This window comes from Rattus norvegicus, chromosome 16 (genome assembly GCF_036323735.1).
Source record: "Rattus norvegicus strain BN/NHsdMcwi chromosome 16, GRCr8, whole genome shotgun sequence".
NCBI classification, from domain to species: Eukaryota; Metazoa; Chordata; class Mammalia; order Rodentia; family Muridae; genus Rattus; species Rattus norvegicus.
In genome coordinates, this window is record NC_086034.1 from 48,117,725 (window position 1) to 48,139,488 (window position 21,764).

At 34.5% G+C, this 21,764-nt stretch overlaps 1 protein-coding gene across 12 annotated transcripts in view; it reads left to right on the forward strand.

The window, feature by feature from the left end:
• Positions 1 to 21,764, forward strand: part of Tenm3 (teneurin transmembrane protein 3) — a 2,726,621-nt gene that overhangs the window by 132,993 nt on the left and 2,571,864 nt on the right. The window lies entirely within an intron of this gene.

Sequence of the window (21,764 nt, forward strand, 5' to 3'; positions counted from 1 at the left end):
AAAACACAGAGTTTTGTCGTTCAATCACTTGGCAAGGATTATATGAAACCACACGTAATTATCCTTCATGCTTTGTCATCAATTGCCACGTATGACCAGCTATGGAATAAGATACTGAGATGGCATAAGCTATAATTAATTTTTTCTAAGAAAGTATTCACATATTTAAAAATATGGTCCTATTCCAATCATATGCCAACAGCATTAGATTGATTCAGTTAAATAAAGGAATAGTATGTGGGGATGGGAGAAGGAATCAGAGCAGAGAGTAAGGAGATGCTGGCATAGACTTGATCAGAACACATAATATTCACACTTGAAATTCCCAAGAAATTAATTAGCAAAATTTATGACCACATTAAAGTGCCCATTAAGGAATTCAAATCACCTGGTCCAAGACACTATTTGGAACTGTTGATAAATATCGTAACAGCTTACAGCATAATATCTGGAAATGGCACGAACTTTAAAAGACAGTGTATTCTTCAAAGTATGTGTGATTTCATATTACCAATTTCCGTTATCAAATTTGGAAAACAATATGAATTATACTATTAAAGCAATAGTACTCCTGTGTAGTATGTACAGTTTTAGTCTTTGTTCATTTCTATAGCCACGTGAATTTCATTGTACTCTATAGAATAATATATCCACTAAATTTGCAATTGTTAGCAAAATGAATTTCATTATGCCGTTCCTCTGGTCATTTTCATGCAAATATCACTCATATTGCCAGTGGTTCTAACAAGAAGACATTAAATTCACCCTTCGGTCTAACATTAAGGTCCTGCTGCCACGTACCCAAAGGACAGTTCTCAACTTAAGGCTCAGTATTCTTCCAAAAGTACTAAGTTCTTTCTAGACAGCACTCATACAATCCTGGGTTTGCAGGGTGCTCCTCTATATCGATGTCAAGGCATTCTTAAAATTGAAACTTCTCTAACGCTTCTGGTTGTAACATTATCCTCTCAATACCCATTTTATGTTTCCTACAATTTATAGAGGATGTATTGTACTATGTATGAAAATAATTCCATTTCTGAGGCTGTCTTTCTTTTAATATAACTAAGTACATTCAACTAAGCTTTCAGCAGTTTTTGTATATATAACTTAAATCTGCTTGAACAGAAGGTAAAGGGAAAACAAAAACTGGGCAATGTGATTCTATCACAAATATTTTAGACGTGTTTAGAATTGTCTTTGGCAGAGTAAACATTTGGAAAAGAAGCTATTTTTATTATACTATTACTTACAAAAGCCAATTAAATACATTTAAATCCTATAAAAATATCATTATATTTCCTTGTGTGCTTTTTAATTCTAAGCTATGTGTAGACGATGAAATAACACGTTTAAATATTTGTACTCTTTTGCTTCAGCTAAATCAGCACACAGAGAGAATTAAGGGAGAAAGCCAAATTAAAAGACCTTAGAAAATTAGTTTTCAAGCAATTGTCAGTGTGTGTGGGAGGACTAAGATGGACATTTGTTTCCTTTGAAAAACATTTTTAGTCTTAATACAGAGCACTGCTACATGTCTTGGGAAGTTCATCTCTGAGCAAAAAGAGAAGTCTTGACAATTTAGAAGGAGAAGCTGCAGAGGCCCGCACTCAGGGGGACATTTCAGTGAATAGTAAGAAAGACCCACATCATACATTGCCACGTTTAAATTTTCCATACATCACATGAATTTTATTCTGAGCATATCACTTTCTGTATTACACAAAGTATTAGAAAACAAAGATGAGGTAGGTATAATAGAGTTTAGTGTTTGAAAAAACATAAATTGTACAAACCATGGAGAAAACACCTTTAGATCTTGTGGAGGAAATTCTGAATTAAAAATCTCATTAAAGTAAAAAAATAATTTTTCTGTGTCATAAAAAAATAAACTAGATATTATTTATGAATACTGTTACAAATCTTCCTCAATTCAATTTAAATTCACTTTATGACATTTACCCCACTTCAGGAATGTAATTCTATTCCAATTAGTACTTATTAAACAGTGTGAGTGTTTGACACAAATATTTCTGGGATTATTACAGAGAGCAACTCTGATCGTTATTAATAACTGTCACATGAAATGGTGACAGCATTGCTTCTAAAATACTATATTATGAAACCTTTCATTCAAAGCCAAGAATGCACACTTTGCTTCATTTTTTATAACATTGCTACAACTTTTTAACAATAGAGTTATAGAGTTCTTTGGGAATCTCGGGTAGCAATTATAGGGGAAAATGCAGAAAAGAGAGAGGAAGGAATGCAGAGAAAAGAGTAGAAAAAAGAATGTTGGGAAATGCTTGGTGTGATTGCCACATGGTTAGCTGGTAAAGAATAAAGAAGTTGATAAAATCTGATTGTCTAAGTTATTCTCAGACGAAACGTCTTTATAAGCCTGACTGTGCGTGGAGACTTACACCAGCTGGAGAAATTTCAGACCATCTGATTGAACATAGCCTTATCCTTTAGAGTGTAAATAAACTGAATCATGATTGCTCTCAAATCTGGACCATCCAGATGGCCCCTCTAGATAGTCAATTGATAAGACAAGGAAATTGCTACTATTTCAATTATTTTAACTATATTTTATGCTGCCTTTTTGTGTACGGATGTATTGAATGAATTAAAGTTGCTAGAAGTAAAATCAGAAAACACAAGCACTTTTTCCTTTCACCAGGAAAACTTGCACTATTATTGTTCCCTTTTCCAATCAGACAACATTTGTGGCAGCTCATGTGGCGTTTGTGTACAGTTTAGATCCTGGCAGTATAAGTTTCAAGCTTTAAAACTTTTGGTTTTGTTGAAATTAAAATGCAATTTCACTCAATCCAGAGCTGCTGCATTTATGGAAACTTGAACCTGATTTAGGTTGAAAAAAATCACTCAAGATGAAATGTCCTTTTGTCTCTCCTCATCCTGACTCTTAACATCACTATTGAATGCCCTCATATTTCTGGAGTCTAAAGAGAGATTTCCCATCAACAAAGATATGTCATATGTAACTGGCATCTGAAATGAGCACACACCTATAAAGGAGCCCAGAGAGTTTGCTGTCATAGTTCTCTGGATTATGCCTAAACTCAGCCATGGGAAAGTGTGATATTTTGTAAAGACATCAAACTTCTCCCTTGTTTCTATTATCCACTAACTTCCTGCTTCTTATGTTATGAACTTTAGATAGCTAAAATTTATTTTTACCCAGTGTCCTCTTTGACCATATCTAACTGCGCATTGTTATTCTTAGGGACAATATTTCTCTAATTCACAGGGCAGGACAATATTCTCATGCACCTTTCTCTTCCTCTATGCCGTTTTAGACCTGTTTAAGCTAGAATAAATCTTGCTTCTCAGTCACAATGGCCCCAACATTAATATATAGTTTATATGTTTTAAGCATGCATATATGTGTATATATATATATATCCTAACTATATTTATAGAGATGCTACTATATATCCATCGATCTATAAAATCTTTAAAATATGGAACAGAGGACAAAAAGCAAATCCTGAAAAAATGTTCCTTAGATATGACAGACATTTATCACAAATTTATCACAAGTTTTGTATTTTTACATTCAGATTTGGAACATATTTGAACAAGAAACATTAAAGATTTATTTTGCCGTGCACGCGCGCGTGCGTGCGTGCGTGCGTGCGTGCGTGCGTGCGTGCGTGCGTGTGTGTGTGTGTGTGTGTGTGTGTGTGTGTGTGTGTGAATAATAAAAAATAGGAAATCCATCTCACACTAGGACTGGCACCTGCGGGCCACATGGCAGCAAGGGTCTTATTTGACCAGCCAGACTCAGCGGACTCTCCTGCCAGAGCTTTCAAATTGTCTCTACCCCATTTGCTAAATTCTCATTTTCCATCCCATGCTTCCCAGGGATACTCTCCGGGACCTGCTGCAGCCGCCCTCTTGTGACTCTCTGCTGTGAATTCTGTCCACAAGTCCAGCATCTGCCCACTATGGTTATAGTCACAACTCCCAGCAACCTGTTACAGAACCTCAATAAGCTTATAATTTATCAACCAGATTTATGTCAGTAAATTCCCACTTCAAAAAATGTCCACACAATAAACTCACAACCAATTGATATTGATATAAACTGCTCACCTAGATAAGACAAATTGTCCTATAACAATCCTTTTCTTATGAATTATTCAAAGCTACCTGTGGCCATTTAAAGCCACACAGAACTGGGTCATCCTCTGCCTTCATCTTGATTCTTCTCCTACCTTTCTCATCTCTTCCACCTTGCAAAAACACTGCCCAGGCCTTTCCTTTCCTCTGCCCAATAACAGGCCTTGCCTTATGTCTGCCCTCACCTGCATACAGGCATCAATCCATATATACACACGATTTTGAGTTTACATGTAACAACTATAGGTAGATTTGAAATGATTATATATATATACACACACAAAATAAAACCAAGTGACCAGAGTTTGAATAACAAATTTCAAGAGTTATGAATATTCAAGAAAATTAGAGGTTTACCAGAATAAGCACATTATGACACCTTGATTTCATCACTGAAACTGTCTTATGTTCAAATTATTTCCTCAGTATAGTTTTGATTTTACACATAAAAACTATAGGTAGATATGTCATACTTTATGGTGGGATTTTAGATACATTCCTATATTTTGTCATTATTAAATCAGAAAGTTATATTTGTCTCTTCAAACATGTTTTGTAACAAAAACATTTATGTTTTTAATATTTATTAATTTTTAATTGGATACTTTATTTATTTACATTTCAAGTATTATCCCCTTTCCAGGTTCCCCCTCCACAAACCCCTTATGCTCTCCCCCATCCCCGTGCTTCTGTAAGAGTATTCCCCAAACAACCCACCCATCCATTCCTGCCTCTCAGCCCTGGCATTCCCCTACACTAGAGAATCGAGCCTTCACAGGACCAAATGCCTCTCCTCCCACTGATGACTTACAAGGCCATCCTCTGCTACATATGCACCTTTTGTTTTTAGCTTTTTAAAATTATAGATGACATGATTATCTACAATCACTGCAGTATATAATAGAACATCTCAGTTCAGTCTACCTTTATTGTAGTGGTAACGTCAGATGTAGTCCTTTCAATTGCTTACTTGCAAAGGAACTTAAGCATTTAACTGAATATTATTCAGTTCCTAGGAAAAAATAGCCATTATTGGAGCTGAATTTATTTACATGATAAATCTGTATATATTGTTATTATGCAGAACCATGATCATGTGAATCTTGTGAAAACACAGGGAAGAATTCAATTTATAGTGCTCTATAAAATTATCTCCATAACTAGTTATTTTAGGATTTATCTCTATAGATTTTACTTTATAGGGTTTTATTTAGGATTTATCTCTTTAACTAGTTATTTTGGTTTGATAATAAATTAAAATAAAATTTTATGACCATAACTCTGTGAAATAAGCTGTGAATTAAAGATACAGTTAGTCTATATGATTAAGAATATATTTTGGTAATGTGCACAAGATACTACCTTTGGCTTAAACTACTCCTCGACTTTGAAGACCTTTTATCCTAAATATTTTTAGAACTCGAAATCCAAAAACAAAATGAAACCAAGTGACCAGAGTTTGAATAACAAATTTCAAGAGTTATGAATATTCAAGAAAATTAAAGGTTCACAAGAACAAGCCATTATGACAGCTTGATTTCATCACTAAAACTGTCTTAAGTTGAAATTATGTCCTCAAACTATTTATATAGACAAAGTATTTGTGAATAAATATTGAGTTATTTTAAAGCCATTACTTTCTTCAAACCAATGTCCATATGTGGGTAAATAACTAATTCTAAACAATTCTTGCCCTATAGTATCTGATTATATTAAAATATATTTTAAGCCAAAAATTTTTCTTATTTTTACATTATGTGTTTAATTACTCTTAATGAGAGATATAAAAAGATGAATATCAGCAAAAACCAGTATTTATCAGCAAGGTATGGGGCTGGACAGTTGGCTCAGAAGTTAAGAGCAGTTGCTGATCTTGCAGATGTCCCTGGTTGGGTACTCACATCCCACATTAGGTCAGTATTACTGGCTATTCCTGATCCATATGATATAATACCCTCTTCTGGCCTCTCAAGGCACCTCTGATTAGTGTTAGATTCAGTGAGTGTTTTCAGTAATCTGATGTGTAATTATTAAAAATGTTATGTTTGTCCCTTGTCCACAAATGTTGCCTAGACTAGAGCAACGTGTTGGTAAATACTAGGAATTCTCAAAGTCATTGCATGGCTAGCTGTGTCCTCCTTCCACCCAAAGTCTCACTTCTACTTGTTTTCTCCACTGCAGAGTACAATGAGCTAATAAGAACAAAAGGGATGTTCCATTCAGCATTTATGACAGAAATGAGAATCTTGAATATGGATGCTTGGTCTTTTTTATGTTTATATTCATAAGTGGTTTTGAGATGTAGTTTTATTTTTCTTTATTGTGTTATTTTATGTAATATATATTTTGCACATATTCCTTCCTGTCTCCCAACTTCTCATAGATCTCTCCTTCATCACACATTTAATTTATATTTTTCTCTCTCCAAAAAAGGAAAAAAAAACTAAATTAAAACAAGGGAAAGCACACACACACACACACACACACACACACACACACACACACACACACTAAACCAAGAAAGAAACAAGATTTGTTTTGCATTGTCCAACTACTCCTGAGCATGTGGCCTCCCCCAGGATGCTGTCACATGCACATCTCACTATTTAATGAGAGAAAATCAACATTTGATTTTCTGTCCCCACCAATTGTCATGTTCATATAGCTTCTTGGTTAAGGGTGGCCCATTTCCCCTTCTCTGTGCTGGGAGTTTGTCTAGTCTGAATGTGTGCAGGCTTTGCATGTCGTGTTATAGCCTCTAAATTCATTCACACATCAGTCCTGTTGTGCCTAGAAATGCTATTGTTTTGACATTGACCAGCACAGCTGGCTCTTGCAAACTTTCTGCTGCCTTGTCCTCATGAGATATCTGAGCCTCAAGGAATGGGAATTACATAGATAAACCAAACTAAAATTAATACTCAGATCTGCTAAAAAGTAAAAATTAGGCAGGTGGCTGTGGCATACACCTCTAATCCCAACCAGTAGGAGCAGAGGCAAGTAGATATCTGAGTTTGAGTGCTACCTCCTCTGTAGAGCAAGGCATACAGAGAGAGTCCTATCTATCCTGGAAAACTAGGTTATACAGAGAAACCCTGTCTCAAAAAAATGAAATAGAATTTTAAAAATTGAAAGATGGAAAATATATCTTAGAACATCTAAAGTTAGAAAATCGTGTTAGAGCCACTTTCAAAGATCATGACTGAGTGAAACTCTGTGAAAGAGATACAGGAGGAAAAATAAGAGGTAGCAAGTGTAATCCATGGTCCAATAATATGCATGCTTATTACATTTGTACAGAAAGTAACTAAGGCAAGGCAATACATGACAAAGCCAGTGAGACCAAGATCAGAAAAGTACGGTGTCATAGAGGCTCTGGGGTTAAAGGGCACATGGTTCTCAAGGAAAATAAAGAACAATAAGAGAGACGTATACTTTAAAGACTTAGCCAAGGCTTGAGAGAAAGAAATAATATAGAGGCTCTAGAAATGTTAATGTGTGACTTGTATTTAACAGAAGCTAAAAAAAAAGTGTGTGGATCTGTATGGTGTGTGTGTGTGTGTATGTGTGTGTGTGTGTGTATGTGTGTATGTATATGTGTGTGTATTTGTGTGTATGTGAGTGTGTATGTTTGTGTGTATGTGTGTGTATGTATGTGTGTGTGTGTACGTCTGTGTGTATGTGTGTGTGTGTACAAACCTACTGAGAGCAGGAAAGCACTTAAGGAAGTTGTCAAGTAAAGCTGATAAGTGATTTTACTGGCTGGTTTTGCGTGTCAATTTCACACAAGCTGGAGTTACCACAGAGAAAGGAGCCTCTCTTGAGGAAATGCCTCCATGAGATCCAGCTTTAAGACATTTTCTCAATTAGTGATCAAGGTGCACAGCCCATTGTGGGTGGTACCATTTCTGGACTGGAAGAACTGTGTTCTATAAGAAAGCAAGCTGAACAAGCCAGGGGCAGCAAGCCAGTAATTACCATGCCTCCATGGCCTCTGCATCAGATTGTGCCTCCAAGTTTCTGCCCTGTGTGAGTTCCTGTCCTGACTTCGTTTGGTGATGAACAGTAATGTGCAAGTGTAAGCTAATAAACCTTTTCCTTCCCAACTTACTTCTTGGTCATGATGTTTTGTGCAGGAAAACAAACCCTGACTGAGACAGTGATATTTTAGTTTTTGTTGCTTCTTTTAATGCTCAACAGGGGGATTTAATAATTTTATCAGAAAACAGGAGTATAAAGTTAGATATTTAATAGGAAATAAGAGATAAATATACTTATTTTGTCCTACATTCTTTCTTTTTTACTGGTATTGTAAAAATGTATAGTAATGTTAGTTATAGCATATGATAGAAAACCACAATTATGGATAAATGGAAGATGCGTCAAAGAATTCTAGCAAATTATAAGTTCAGCTGTTAGTAATTTGGGAGTGGAGATTGTATTAGCCAATGTTTACATTGCTTTAGTTTATAAAAACTCACATATCAAAGATCCAGCCATCATTCTGAAATTAACAAAAACTAAAGTTCTGTATATGTATCTTTCTTTAAACTTCATGAAATTAGTAGGACAGATGTCCTGACAACGTAGATCATGGAAGATGGATGTGCCACTACCACTGATGTCAGTTGAGGGACTGATACCCAAGACTGAGAAAGGCTGATTTTCTCCAAGAGCAATAACACAGAGAGTTGCTGGTTCTCTAACGAGGGCAAAAGGCAAACCCAAGTCCCAGTAGCAAACCAGGCAGAAGTAGAGGTTCAATACATAGCATCAAAGGTCCTCCATATTGTCAGTGTTCTCCTCGTTAATTCTCCTCTGCTTAGATATCAGATTTGAGCCAGAGGAAGGAACTGTCTTACATTTACATACAGAGCCTAATAAATTTGATTTGGAAGGAAATGATATGCAAATAAGACCAACTAAGGCACTTAGTCCCCACAACTGATTTCTTAGAACCAATTAAGTATACTATTCATAAATTCTTTAAACATGTGCATAGTTTGTCTTACAATGTATTGAATCATTAATTCCTAGTTTTAGGGACATTATATGATCATTATTTTTCAATCAGGAAAGATAATTGTCATTAACAATAGAAGAGTGCATCCATTATTAGAGACCAAATGCAGTCCATGTACTTTTGCCTTTGGAGCCTCTAATTACTTTCAAGTATTAATTAATGTAGCCATTATTTTGACAAATATTTAGAAAAAGTACTCTATAGAACCCAATAGGATAACAAATAGTAATGGATTATGTCAGTACAAGGAAGTGTCTTGTGAGTGGGAATTATATATCATAATGAGGCAAATGGGGTATAGTATGGAATACTGCAAGGATATACAAATAAAATATGTTAATTTCTAAAGATATAATATTTTATATTAATTTTCCATATGTAATTGAAATGATAAAATAATGAAACTCATACTAGAATTTTATATTTCAGAGAACAATATGAGTATGCTGAAAAATTGTCAAAAATTGGTATTTTTAAAAAAATTATATGTAGTTTATTCAAAAGGGAACTCGCTTTCTCCTCTAATCCTTAGACATGACTCAATACAGAAAACTCACATACACTGCTTTTTTTAAATTAACTTATTTATTTACCTATTCACTTTTTTTTATTAACTTGAGTATTTCTTATATACATTTCGAGTGTCATTATTCCCTTTCCCGGTTTCCGGGCAAACATCCCCCTAACCCCTCCCCTTCCTTATGGTGTTCCCTCCCAACCCTCCCCCCATTGCCGCCCTCTCCCCACCAGTCTAGTTCACTGGGGGTTCAGTCTTAGCAGGACCCAGGGCTTCCCCTTCCACTGGTGCTCTTACTAGGATATTCATTGCTACCTATGAGGTCAGAGTCCAGGGTCAGTCCATGTATAGTCTTTAGGTAGTGGCTTAGTCCCTGGAAGCTCTGGTTGCTTGGCATTGTTGTACATATGGGGTCTCGAGCCCCTTCAAGCTCTTCCAGTTCTTTCTCTGATTCCTTACACCGTTATTTAAAGTACGTGTTTGTTACATAAAAATCAAGCTCAAAAGGTAATCTCACAGATGAAGGAGATTAAATCAATCAAGTGCTTCATTATAACACAGTATTAATTATGATTAAAATCCCAAACAACAAATCTACACTGAAAAATGTTTTAAAATTAAGACACTGCTGACTCCTGAAATTGAGAAGGTGTTTCATCATCTGATGATTGATACTAGTGGTCAAAGTGACAGGATTTAGAACTACCTGAGAGATGGACCTCTAGACTGGGTTATGGAAATTGTTTCTAAGCGTATTGATTAAGGTGAGAAAAGCTGCTTCCTATAGGTGGAATCCTGCCCCAGAGTGAGGACTTTGAATTGTATATAAGCAGAGAAAGCGATCTGGGTTTCCATTTTGAGCTTCCCGTCTTGCTGTGTATGGAGTGCACTCCGTTGCTCCTATCTCCTGTAGGCATAACAGCAAAAATGGACTCTGCCTGAACTTGAATCCAATAAAAACGTTTCTCTTAAGTGCCTTTTGTCAGAGTATTTTATCATGGAAATGGAAAATAAAATAAGAGACCTTCCACTACATTTTGTTAACATAAAGATATTACTATATATGTTTATCAATGTTTGTACTTTGCATATCTTTTAAATATTAATGTATAAACCATTAATGTAAATGTTACTGTTATGTGTATTCAAGGATTGAATAATAAGCTCAATGACACATTTACTTCCAGAATATTCATATTAAAAGTACAGTAATCAATTATTTTTTAGATATATGAAAAATTCAACCTTTAAATTTTATTATTTTGAGTTTTTTCTCATTTCATTTCAGATGTTTACCCAGTTATTTACAAGGTCTCGTGTAGCCTGTGCTTATTTAGGGACAACTCTATAGGTGAGGATAAGCTTAAACTCCATATTTCTCTACTGCTAACTAAGTTCCAGAGTCCGTCCTATTAAGTAAAGCTACAGATATCCCCAAGTTCCTTGCCACTTCTGTGAAAGCGCTCTGCCAACTGAGCCACATACCTATACCAACTTATTTTATATTTTATAAATCAATTAAATCACTTCACAGTCTTGTGGTTAAGACTGGGCGCTGTAAAATTAATTAAGCATTTTAAACCATAAGTGATTAATAACTATGAAATATTATTGAAGTCACAATTTTAATTTATGAAAGAAACAAAAATGGTAAGCCTAATGATTTTCAATTGGTTAAGCGTCTAGATAAATGAAGAGAGGCCAGGACTCCATTTATTATCAAAGTTCAACTCTGCTTTTTCTGTAAGAGGTATAAGCTTCATTTAATGGCAAAAATTAATGAAACACATATTTCGCTATTAGTGTTTAGCTTAGTCCCTGAATTCTGAACAGCACCAAAGTGAGCAAAATAAGCACAACAGGTAACCATTTGAAGGTGAGGAAGAGTCATTAAAACCCATGAGACTTTTTTATACAGAATGTATAGGGTTCCTGTACATTCCACAACAGGGTTAGCTTAATAAGTAGCTGTGAGCCTAGTGAAAAACATTTTGGGATATAGTAGCAGGCTTTAAGAGCATTTGTAATTTCTAATTCAATCACAATGAATGTAAACTCTGAATTCACTTTCTAAGGTATTAATATAGCTAAGGGTAAATTTCTTTAGTAAATCACTAAAATATTTACCATTTATTTTATTAGAATTGTTGTATATTAAAAATAAAGTATAATTAATATCATTTTTGATATGTTTTTATCACAAAATATGAAGCTTAGAAGTGAAGATGGAGTTTATATTCTTTGGATTGCCTAGATCACCATAGACACGCATTCTTGGGGAATTTTGAATAGCTCATGAGTAGGTTGGTCATGGTTATTCACTAAACGTAACTTCTTACACGTGCCCTGGATATGGAAGGTTTCAACATGATTTCTTGACTGGCTCATGACTTGTCATGTCAGTGAGATAATTATGTATTTTCTATATTCATTTGAATGATATATGAAGTGAAAATATAGCACCATGGAACATTTCTCTTATTAAGTTGGTAATCATAAAACAACATGAATATTGCTATCCCTTTATGGTTAATGCCCATCTTTTAAGTTCTATGATTTTATATATTTTTTATCATTCCATATGTTTTGAAATTTTTGTTAATTTAAATTTATGGAAAGTCTTCTCTCAGTAAATTTTCCACGTTTGGAGCCAGTTCATTCTATTCCTGCTTTGGAAGCATACATGTATGAGGTTAACGGGATCTTTGTCTAAAGCAAATGTGACAGGTGTATTTTAAGATTGCTCATATTTTAACATTAATATATATTTTTATCTGAAGTTTTCTTTTGTTTTCCAAATAATAATGTAAGCAAAAACTTTCTCAAGTCTTTCTTATTATACTATTAACTCACTCAGAAATTTTATGGTGACTATAGCATTATTCTTTCTAGAAATCCGACTTTTCACTGATTTGAACTTAGTTTGCAACAACATTTTTATTCAAATTTAACAACATGAAATGGCTGCCATTCAATAAATTGTCAATTGTAAAAATTTTTTAGAAGAGTCTGTATTACAAGCAAGCAGATCTATCAGTTAGCACTCCCCTCCCCCACCTTGGTGAAATGTGTTGTTATACAGACTTTCCTACAATTTGTAAATCCTGAAGAGAAAAGAAAATTCAGTCCCTTGCAACGATTTCCTCATACTTTGTCATTCTAGCTTAACTCATGTGCAACTTGGCTTTCAGTTCTAAATCTAATCTCTCAAATTGCTAGCACTGAGGAAACACCTCTTTGACTAAAAATAATCCCAAGTGAAACTACATTATTATTAGTACTATTTTTAAGCAACTACATTAGAACAGGTAGTGCTGAAGGAAATAAAATTTAGAGTTTATTATTTTATTCAACATTTTCAATATTTTAATGTATAATAGGTAATAAATTCTGTTGTGATCAAAGTTTTTTTCTTCATATTTGAATGTTTTTTTTCTGTCCATCTGTCATATCTTGACTTTATGTCTTGGAGAGAGAGGCTGCTGAGATTAAAGACAGTGTATTATGGATGATAGGCAAGAGCACTAGCACTTGCTAATTGTATATACATAGATGAGATAGAAGGATAGTAGATAGACAGATAGAAAGACAGAGAGACAGAGATTTAATATTTATTTGCCTGCATTGAAATATAAATAGAGAGACAGTATATAGTGAAGAAAAAAGGCCAAGCACAGTCCCCTGTGTTACAAATATTGTTTTGTTTGTTTTGTTTTGTTTCTCACATAGCTTTTACTCATACTAGTATGCACTTAGTAAGAAAACTACATCATATATTATACTCATTAATAATATTATACTTATTAATAAATTGCTCAATATTATATGTAACAACAAATTTGAAAATACCATTTAAATAAATAAAATGATGTTAACTTAGTACCTTTGTTCCGTTCAAAATAAAGCTGTATAATTTAAGGATTATTTTTTTAAGGGGAAAAATGTTTTAAGTTTTTATGTATGATAATATGAAAATAAGTTAAATTTTTTTATTTATTCTTTGATAAAATGATGCTCACATCTTAAAAGCGTTTGGTGCTAAATATTCACCAAAGTGGTATTTGTGCATTAAAACTGCTCATATTTGAAAATTAGCATTTAAATATTTGACATTAAAATAAACCCAACATCTCAGTGTAGTAAAATATTGACTTTTGTTAACTATTATTAATAGTTAACTTAGATTAATAAGTTATTATAATGTTAACTTATATTAATATTCTGGTCACAGAAGAATGGTCTACATTAAATTTGTGATTTATATTCCATTGAAATCATTTCTAGTACTCTGGAGTTCTTTTCCCATGGTACTAATTTCCCTTATATAACAATAGTAACTTCTATCAGAGAATCACATATGAAACTCAAAACATAGGAGCTACTGAGGCAGGTAGTAGGAAATATAAAGAAGAGAAAATGAAAGCAACCCACACATTTGTCATTAGACATTCACTGCCACTGTATTGAACAGCAGGTGAGACACAGCCAGAATACAGCAAATACAGAGGCGAATACCAGCAGCAAACCACTGAACTGAGAATAGGACCCCCGTTGAAGGAATCAGAGAAAGAACTGGAAGAGCTTGAAGGGGCTCGAGACCCCAAAAGTACAACAATGCCAAGCAACCAGAGCTTCCAGGGACTAAGCCACTACCTAAAGACTATACATGGACTGACCCTGGACTCTGACCTCATAGGTGGCAATGAATATCCTAGTAAGAGCACCAGTGGAAGGGGAAGCCCTGGGTCCTGTTAAGACTGAACCCCCAGTGAACTAGACTGTTGGGGGGAGGGGGACAATGGGGGGAGGGTGAGGAGGGGAACACCCATAAGGAAGGGGAGGGGGGAGGGGGATGTTTGCCCGGAAACCGGGAAAGGGAATAACACTCGAAATGTATATAAGAAATACTCAAGATAATAAAAAAAAAAAAAGAACCACTTCAAACCACAAGCTCTCTTATTTCTTGCAGCACTACTTTTGAAATTTAAAAAAATAACTTCCCTAAGTTTACATTATTCCCTACTTTAAAAATTTCAGTTCCAGGAAATATTACACCAAGTAACATTCCAGACTGTGCCCAAAAGGAGTTATAGAATAACATATTCGTGCGATGGGATGGAGAAGCATCTCTGATATCCTCAGTGTCATGGGGGTAGCAACAACTAGCTAGAAACTGATGTTCTGCTCTCCCTGACTCATTTTCAACAGTTGACACTTCTTTTTGTCTTCTGATAAAGGCCTGAGGTTTGAGTGCATGCAGATAGACTCTTCTCTCCAAGGGGTTAAATCACAAATAATAATAAAGATCCCAAACAAATGAGTGCAGTAATATTTCAGCACAGACGGTTGTTTGTCTGGTGTTTGTGACTGGGCAGGTCAGTGAAGACTTCCTAGTACAAACATGAAGGGGCTGGGAAGGAAGAAATGGACCATGGCAAAGCCATTGTGCATGTAAATGTGAGAATCACATGTAAGATCGGAGGAGTGAAGAGACGAGGAAAAATGAGAACAAAATCCACAAAATTACACAGCACAGAGAATAAATTAAAGATTATAAAATGAAGGGAAATGTTTTTTCAAAAGGAATAAGGTTATATGGGGAAATTATTAAGAATGGAAGCTGTCACCGGAGGTAAATATGAATCTTTTCACATTTATATAGGAAGTATGGTTAATTGAATTTTGGGAGAAGAGTGTTAAGGTAGTCATAAATTTTATTTTAAAACTGTATATTACAGTTTCATTACAGAAGGGAAAAAAAAAGGAGGAAGAATTTGTTTTAGTTTCCAAGGTTTGCAATCCATTGTTAGCTGGTTCCCTTGTTTCTGCCAATAACTTATCAACAAAACACTATGGGAAAATGGTAATGGAGGAGCATACAGAATGGAACAGGCTCCACCAGAGGATATCCTTCAAAGTTAGGCTCCAGGGACTAAGTTCCTCAAGCAAGCCCCACCCTATAGTAAACCATTCAGCTCTCAGGACAACAGTGACTTATCCTTCTGGTGGTACTAGTACCCTCATAGTCCCATCACCCCTGCAGATCTTCAAAGCTGGGGATCAAGTCTTAAACATGTGACGATCTGAGGACATTATACTTCTAAATCGGCAATAGCATAGGCAGTAAATCACAGTGGTGTCTTATGCAAAGTGAACTCTATAAATGAAGCATAAAAGGTTAGTTGACAATAGGGTAAGAGCAACTTAGTACATAAAATGAATAGAGAAAAACAATGATTTAAGTTTTAAGAATTCATTTTGTTTCAAAAATGTTTTTTTTAATATTTAGAATATATGAAATGGCATACGTTACTAACTTACGTGCTAAGTATAGGTTCAAGTGGCCCAAGGTTGAAGAGAGAGAGGAAGCAGGGTTTCCAGAACAGGATAGAGCGAAACGACGTCACTATGTAGCAAATACTGTCCTAAACTTTAGCCTCACCTGTCATCATAGCATAACACACCTTGTATTCAGAGCTTGAGTCCAATCCTCTCGAATATACATAATATATCATTTACTTGAAATTCTTGGAAAGCTATATTCAAAATCATCAATGGGTAATTAATCAGAGTTCAATATGTAGAAAATGTTGTTTTATTATTTAATATTTACAAGACAGCTTTCCATAAATTCAGGAGCAACATGTGCATTTGAAGTAGATTAGAGTTCTTTATTGCTTACTTTTCATCTTTGTTTTTAAGGTATACGTCAGCTGATGCCAAAGTGATAGTATTGGGTTGGGGGAGAAAAATATGATTAGAAAGCAGGGTCTGCAGGGCTCCAACTGCCTATGTAGCAGAGAATAGCCTTGTTGGGGCACCAGTGGAATGGAAAACCCTTGGTTTTGCCAAGATTGGACCCCCATTGCAGAGGAATATGGGTGTGGCAATAAGGGGGAATGTATAGGGGGAATACCCGTATGGGGGAGGGGGAAGGGCGGGAATCGGGGCTTATGAGCTGGAAATCGGGAAGGGGAATAACCTTTGAAATGGAAGTAAAGAAATATGCATAATAATTTTTTTTAAAAAGCCAATGCAAAGCTACATGGTCTATGAAAGGCTATATAGACTGCATAGAAATTCACTGATATGTTTAGATATTGAAAGTTGTTAATTTTGATATGTGATTAATTTATTTAAATAAATTTTAAAAATTAAAAAATAATAAATAAAATTTAAAAAAAGAAATCAGGGTCTGAAATGAATTCTAGAGACACATAGAAGGCAACTAATATTTTATCAAATACAATGTAAGATGTCTATCTAAACACAAATTTACTTGTATACACTGCCAGTTATGCTGCCTATTCTATACGTGACAATTTAAGAAAAAATATTCGCCATAAATAAAAATGGAGAAAGGAATACCCCTTTCCCACCTACAAATTCTCCTACTGCATCTGAAGGAGTATAGGACATACTGACTCTCACGTGCAAAAGATAGAACAGGAAATCAAAACTGACTGAGATAATTATTACCACTTTTGAACATCAAACCACTAAAAGCAGTTATTTTTCTGGGTTAAAAATCATTATATTTCAAATTTATAATGTAGAAAAAGAAAAACAATTTCTGGAATAAAAACTGTATAATGAAGTTAGTGACACATTTTACTTATGTGTAAATATATTTATATACATAAAGTGATTAAGTTAATAACATTTATATTAAAATACTCAAATACTTATACAAATACATAATTTGTGCTTAACAACAATATTTATATTTGATATTAATCAATGAATCAAATAAGAACAAAATTATAGAAACAAGATTATATAAATGAACATTTTAATTAATTGTTACTATAACATCGTAAATTCTCTTGATGTTATTCTGTAACTTCTGTATCTTCTTTCAATCACAATATCACATTGTATTTAATACCTTGACATGCATCAAAGTAAATGAAGGGAAATTTTGTCTTATGGAGTAGGAGTAAAACCTTTCTATTCCATGGTTGACAATGCTTTACAGATCATGAAGTAAAACACTGTTGGTTCTTCTAATATCACAAAACACATAGTGTGAGTGGGCAGGTCTTTCATTTAGCATTCAAGAGGCAGAAGAGAGATTTTTAGTACTTTGAGGCTAGCCTGGTCTACATAGTGAGTTCCAGGATAGGCTGGACTCTATTGAATGGCCTGATCTAAAAACAAACAAACAAACAAAAACAAAATATAGTGAAGAAAAATATCACTAAGGAGAACCAGATGTAGTGAAACAAGCCTGCAATCCCACTGGAGGTGGAGGAAGGATTATTTACAATCCATGGTCAACATGAATATATTATGAGATCATGACAAATGTGGACTTCTAGATGGCCTGTTCCAAAAAGACAAAGAGACAAAGCAAAAGAGAATGAGAAAGAGGGAGGGACAGAAAGGGACAGAGACAGAGATAGAGAGTGACAGAGACAGAATGAAATGAAGGGAAAAGAGGAGACAGAAAGGGAGGAAAAGAAGGGAAGATAGTAAACCACAAAATAAATGCCAATCACAAAAACCTAAGAGTATGTAAATGGCTGTGTTAACAACAGGCATGCTTGCCTACATACCTTTTGCATGTTTAAGTTATGTATTGAGTTATATCAAGAGAACTATACTTTAGAGAGAAAAAGATGGTTGAATTTTATAATTTGTTCAAGTAGCATTTGTGAGATTTGTTTAAAATAAGAATCAATAATGTGTTTTAAAGTAGTTTGAATTTTTTTTAATTTACTGAAGAAGACAGTACTTTATTGGATACAGATCATTTATACTTCTAGATCAGAAGAGTATGATTTTATTATATTTTAAGGGGGTAGATGGAATAAGACTGCCCACCTAGTGGCTCATATTTTGAATACTTTATCCCCAGTTGTGGAACAGTTTGGTAAGGATTAGCAAACATGGTTTATTTACTTGGAGATGGTCCACTGAAAGCAGGCTTTGAAGTTCCAAAACACATTGCCTTTCCCTGTGTCTCTCTCTGCTTTATGGTTAAATCGCCATCACCAGGATTGCCTGGTTGCTGCCATCCCAGCATGGTGGTCGTGGCTGTGACCTCTGATACTCTAAGCTCCAAATAAACTCTTTCTTTTATAAGTTGACTTGGTCATGATGTCTTTTAGGGCAGTAGAAATGAAAGTAGGACCATTTCCTTAAGGTAAACTTGCCCTTAGGTAAGGGCCTAAAAAGTATCTGGAAACATTCCTGTGAGTGGTGATCTATTGTATTTTGAGTTACCATACCATGTCCAACAGGACAAAATTCTTATCAGTGTCACTGCATGGAAAGGTTGGCAAATGTAAAATAACTCAGTTAAACATACCTCTAAAATTTTGTAACTCATATTGTTTAATGTTTAAGTACAGAGTCTTGATTCAGCTATTAGTATAAAGACAAGTGATAGCTTTGTTCTCTGCACAGAAAGAGCAAACACAGCAGCAGTGCACATGCATAATCTTTGGGGCATTTTTGTTAATTGTTTATATATTTTATTGAAATATCTACACAGGAAAACCACAAATCTACCATTTTCTTTTTTCTTAAAATCCATAAAAACAAGGCTGAAGTCACTGTGAAATGTGAGATTCTTTCTTATCTACCTGTCTCTGCAAAACATTGATCACTGTAACAGCCCATACCTATATCTCTCTGGATCTCCCTGCCTTTTCTAAAGGTGATAATTACCATCCTTGACCTTAGACACTGAAAACTTTCTTCTGTTCCCAGGCATCAGTGTTTGACTCTTGGGTCTCTTCAAAATATGAAAACATTAGATAGCTTTTGAAATAAAACTAAAAGATACATTTAGTTTGAAAGCAGATGTTTTTAATCCTCCTGATGTGTCAAAGATGTGGTCTAGTCTATGTGATGTTATGTGTTATGTGTTAACACAATTGGGAGAAAAAACAAAGCTAAGTCATTTAAAACTAACAAAGCAGGAACCATGTAACAATTGGTGTGAAGCATATCTTCCTATATTTATTCTGAATAATTTCACAAAAATATAACAACAAATATCCAAATATGCAAAATAAGAATCCTATATATGTTTAGAGTATAAATGTATTATATATGTATACTTATATACTCATTCATGCTTATAAAATATAAATTAATTATATATAGTTATGTATTACATGTGTTTATATATTTTATGCATGTATATGAATAATATACACATAAATATCAATTACACACATATACACATATATAAATTACACACACATACATAGTATATGTTATGTTCCAGGCTAAGTATAAAATTTTATAAAATGATTGTAATCAACCCAGGATCTGAATTAAAGTGCAATAAAAAATCTGTTTTCTTATATGTTATATCATAGGACATACAGGAAAAACCAAACTTTTTCATAAACCTTCACCTGTTCACTAAAATATTCGATGTACCTGATGTACACTTTTCTGAGAAATTACAATGTTCTTGCATATAGAAAGGTTAATGTAGTTATTTGAATAAAAATGGGACCCCATAGGCTCATCTATATGGGAATGCTTAGTCACCTGAAAGTAACACTATTTGAGAAGGATAAAGAGATATGACCTTGTTGAAGTAGGTGTGGTCGTGTTGGAGGGATATGTCAATGGGAGTGGGCTTTGAGGTCTTTGAATGCCATGCCATGTCCAGTCTTTCCCTCTCCCTCTCCCTCTCCCTCTCCCTCTCCCTCTCCCTCTCCCTCTCCCTCTCCCTCTCCCTCTCCCTCTCCCTCTCCCTCTCCCTCCCCCTCCCCCTCCCCCTCCCCCTCCCCCTCCCCCTCCCCCTCCCCCTCTCCCTCCCCCTCTCCCTCTCCCTCTCCCTCTCCCTCTCCCTCTCCCCTCTGCCTTTTGTGTGAAAATGAGGAAGTAGCTCTCAGATACAGCTCCAAGCGAATGTGTCCTACCTTGTTCCCTGTTTTGATGATAATGGACAAACCTTTGAAGCAGTAAACAAACTGGTAATTAAATGCTTTCTTTTATAAGAGTTGTGATGGTCATGATGTCTCTTCAGAGTGATTAAGCAGTGACTATGACAACTATCAAAAATTCAGCTCTTAATTATGTACTATCAATTATTGAATAATTGAGAAAACAACTTTAATCAGTAGAGCACTACTGGTGGCTGCAAAAGACAAGCAAGCCTTTGTTTTAAGCTGCAATGCTTTGGTCACAGGTCAGAATTGTAAAGAAGCCTACAATTATTATCTGCCCAAGGGTCCTACCTTTATCTGTTTGCCTATCATCGAATCTACTTAACTTATACTCCTTAAGTACTATACACTGACTGTTAATTTCTGTTATAATTACATATTTCTAAATTCTACCTCAAATATTATTTAAAATATTAAGACATATACTACTCAAATGGTATGTTATATTCTGTCCATTATAAAATTTCATTCTGAAAATTACACATTGCATAGAGTTTGTGAATCATTTATTAGCCATGTACAAATCTCAAGAAAAATAAAATAAAAATTATTTCAGAATGACATAAAGAATAACTATTAGGAATATTAGATTTCATTGCTAATGACAAAAACACAGTAAAATTATGACATGGTAAAATTAATCATGTTGTTTTAGAGAAATATTTTGTTTAAAAGCTGGTCTGATTAGAATTGGCCATAAATAGGCCCTGTTTCCAAGGCAACAATTGATGTTTCAAATGGACAGAAAAGCATTCCCCACAGTGAATTCTTTAGAGCATTGGAGTGATCTTTAAGGAAGAAAGGACTTTTCAAAATTGCATATTGCTTTTTCAAAGTCTACAGGGTATCTGCAAGGAGAGAAAATGCTGAGGTCACATGAGCTCAGTAAGCATCTTAGTTTGGAGAGTCTAGAAGACTTAATCTAAAACATTCATTTCAAAATTTTTAACTTGATATTTTATAAAGTCATTTAACTCTGGTATCATTTTTAAAATCACCAAATTAGTTCTCAAAATATTTTTGAAAGACTATAATATAATCCAACCTGCAGTAAAAATCTAAAATTAGTAGATAAAACCATTCTTTTCAAGTGGCTTTGTTTTCCTAATGTCAATTACTGACTTTTCTAGACCTTCAAGAATATTGAATGGTGCTTAAT